Source organism: Stenella coeruleoalba, assembly GCF_951394435.1.
Source record: "Stenella coeruleoalba genome assembly, chromosome: X".
Taxonomy (NCBI): domain Eukaryota; kingdom Metazoa; phylum Chordata; class Mammalia; order Artiodactyla; family Delphinidae; genus Stenella; species Stenella coeruleoalba.
The window spans coordinates 111,326,583-111,330,292 of NC_137152.1; the positions used below are offsets into that span (position 1 = coordinate 111,326,583).

The window sequence follows — 3,710 nt, forward strand, 5'->3', positions numbered from 1 at the left end:
GTATTTTTTAATTATTAGTTACAATGATATTTTAAGTGTTTTTTGGCCATTTGTATTTTCATATTAGTCTGATGGATCTAACCGATGGACATTACATTAATGGGTGCTCGCAGGGATTTTCTGTACATCTTGTTGACTTTTGTCAACTCCAGCACCCTGTAACACACAGACCCATACACACGCAACCATTCTGTGCATTACACAGTCAATAAATGCTGGTTGAATGCATGAGTATGTGCATGAATTATTTAAAGAATCTGGCCAAAGGAAACCCTTCTTGGTTATTTTACTATTGACTTTTTCATGATTTATTCACTCACTCAACAAACAGTTATGGAGTGCCTCATGTATACATGGCTCAATGCTATGCCATTTAAAAATAATAATAAGCATTGGGAATAATTTCAATCAATAAAATACAACTAGTGAATCACAAATATTCCAGGAATATCTCAGCTATATAGCACCTTCAGAGGAATGAGCCTGTGTGAATTGGCAAATATTCTAGGTACTTTGAGATTTATACACTAACTTTAAAATTGTAAATGGCTGTTGATGAAAATATTTCTACAAGGTACTATATGTGTCTGTGCTTTTTTAAATATGGTGCTCCATAGATGTAACTATAAATGGATGGGATGCAGGGATGCATGAATGAGTTTGTTACTCTGCTCTGTATGTGGCAAATATCTTCTTCACTCTGTGAAACTTTGTTGATTGGGATGCCCTGAGAAACTTTTGGGTGTCACTACTTCTCACTTGTGATCTTCTGTTGCTGTCCCTGCCACCATCACCATAGCCTCTGCATCCATCCCTACTTCTAATCTCTGCTGTTTCTGCTGTCAGTGAGTCTGCCCATTTTTGTTTCTTTCTTCTGTTCTTTCTCCAATGCCTCTTGGCTTTCAAGTGTGAAAAACAACCATGTATATATATATATAATATATATATATATATATATATATAATCTCCAGCTATTAATTGTGTCGCTCTCCTTTTGGGTTGCAGCCCAAGTAGTCACCTCACACTTGGAGTAATTCTGTCCCTTTTGGCCATGTTGTTTGATTCAGGATGCCAAAGGGTACCTTTTTCACTATAAAAATGTTTTTGAGCTCCTTCCTGAGGGTTCTAGAAGTCCAGGTGCTAGATAACAATTGTACTGTAGTATTGCTGGCATCATATGAATGTGAAGTTTTAGACAAGGGGACCCCAGCCATGGGTCTGGTCCCACTGATAGCTCTTAAAGGCCGATAGATTTTCAAGCCAGTTCTTCTATCATACTGTTGATAGGATTTTCTGCAGAAAGCCATTTCTGACGTCCCCTAGTTCATGTTCTTTAGAGATCTTCTCATCAGTATCTAAACTCATCAGCCCCACGGAGGAATGGGAGGTTTCCCCAGTCCCCGTCCTGCTATGGTGGTTATAAGCTTCCAGGGAAATGAATCCTCGATCTTCTTCAGCACATGTTTGGAGTCCCCTTTCTTAGGCACATGAGGAGCCTGCATTTTCTTATCCGTAAAGGAGTCCTGAACCTAAAGTTGTAACGAGGAAGAGAGAAGAGAACCAAACTAATGTTTTAGGTAGGTTCAGACACCGCCGACGTGAGTGGGAAGGAAAACTGTGTTGTTAGAAGAAAATCCTCCAGTTTTAGGGTCTTGGTGCCTATGACTGGAAATTCTGACAAAGGACATTCAAGCACGGTAGATTCTTAATAAAGCGTCTCGCTTGTGCCACCTTTAACAGCCCTCAGTGTTCTTGAAGCACCTCTTTCTTCTGCCAGTGTACTGTGAGGACGTGGGGCAGGGGAGGGCGCACGATGCAGGAGCAGCCGTGGAGGCCGCTGTGGGAAAACGGCCAGGGCCGAGGTGAGTGGGAAGGCAGAGGGAGAGGAGGGAGGGGCGGGGCCTGCTCCAGCCTGAGCGCCGCGGGCGGGGCGCGGTGCAGCGGTCGAGGAGATGAACAGGAAGTGCTTTCTGTCAGCAGCCGCCACCACCACCACCACAGCAAAGCGTAGTCTTTCCTTACAGATGATTCCACCTGCCTTTGACACCGGGAGCCACACATCCCAGCCGGCTCGCCGGTGTTTCATTGAAATGGCCGCCTGTGTGGAGTTCAGAGGGGAAAATAATGAAGTAGGTTTTCCTCTTCCCTTTCTACAGTAGCCCCACGAGAGTATACATTTGATAAGGGCCAAAGTCTGTTTGTGAAAAGGAACCTCTGAGGGGAGATACGGCACCTAAGACCAAAGACCTTAATTTTGCCTCAAATTTTGGCTCTACTGTTTCTATAGAGACCAAAGGGAAGCTTTGGCTCCCCCATTCAGCTATTAAAGTTTAGTGCATTGAAAACTGTCTTCATGCTGTGATACCCTTTCAGGGAGGAGAATAGGGTCTGAACTAATCCATGAAAGTTGTCATGCTATGAACTAGTAGTCAAGCTTTTTCCTTTCAATTGAATCTAAAACTATACTGTACTTCACACTTGATTGGTCCTTCAGATGGAAGGATTCAATATCCCTGCTGGAAATCAGCTCGTCTTCTTCACACAGTGCTGTTGAACGTGGAAAGAACTTACTTCTGAGGCATAATTACCAGCTCTAACATATGAAAAGTCGTAAGGTTATTTAATTTTCTTCCTTTTCTTAAATTCTGGTCAAACTCTTTAAAAGTGCTGACTTTTATTTCCCCCTCTGACAAGCTTGTTTACCAGACTGTGTCTCCATTCTTGGGCTTGCTGTTTGTCAATAGATGTTGGGACCTATACATGCCTCACCAGCCTTTCTTTCCTCAGGATGATAGACAGACATACAGCATAAATGTATTGAAGACAAAAAATATCTTCTGAATGCAGCCGTCAGCAAGCCATTGAATGTCCTGTAGCAAAGGTAACGGGTCACTTATTTACCATGAAGACTGGGACAAGAACTCGAGGAATCTGAGCGGTGCTATGCCGATTGTCTAAGGGAAAGGACGCTTTTCCTTTCCCACTCAAAGAGTCAGCTTTGTTTGTTTGCACATGTTTTAGATCAATAACTGGTAAGAGTAAAGGCAGAACAAAAGCTCTAATAGCCATGAGCCATCTGCAGTGTGAATCGACATTTCCCAAGTTAAACACTACTGTCTTGTGAATGAATACGCAGAGTGTGTATGATTTTTTTTTTAATTGAAAAAAAAATGCCTTGATCTAGCTACACCAAAAGGGGGCACCAGGGTATTAAAGAAGTTATCATGTTTTCGGAGGCTATAAATGAAATTAAGTGAAGTTTGGAGAGGTTTTTAGTATAATTAATATGTACACGAGTTTTAAAACTTGTTATTCTAAAAAGTCGGTTGGGTGGTTTCAAGAATTTTGGTAAGAACGTTTTGATATCTCAGTGGAATTTTCTATTGGTTTAGGGTGATTTCTTTGGAGTTGGATGGCATAAAGGAACATATTTTACTTGATGAAAACTAATATAAAGAAAAATCGCGTATACGTCTCCTTAGAATTCTATGGGTATTAACACTCATGGTATTTTTCATTGAAATTTTGCTATATTGTCTTTAAAATAGAAGTTTGCCTCTTCTTTGTTGTCTAAGACACTTAGTAAATCTAAGAGTATTTGTTTTTATGTATCTGTGTCTAGGTGGAAAATATTCAGCATTCTGTACTGGCTTTTCTGAGAGAAGGATGCAGAAAGCAGGGACCTGGGGGTTATGTCAAATAGTCGCTAA

General features: G+C 41.2%; 1 long non-coding RNA gene across 1 annotated transcript; it reads left to right on the forward strand.

Annotated features, from left to right (window-relative positions):
- The first annotated feature begins 2,052 nt into the window (after positions 1 to 2,052).
- LOC307180509 lies at positions 2,053 to 3,179 on the forward strand. Its single transcript, XR_013825756.1, has 3 exons — positions 2,053 to 2,129; positions 2,495 to 2,615; positions 2,788 to 3,179. It is a non-coding gene; the product is annotated as an uncharacterized lncRNA (long non-coding RNA).
- The last annotated feature ends 531 nt before the right edge of the window (positions 3,180 to 3,710 follow it).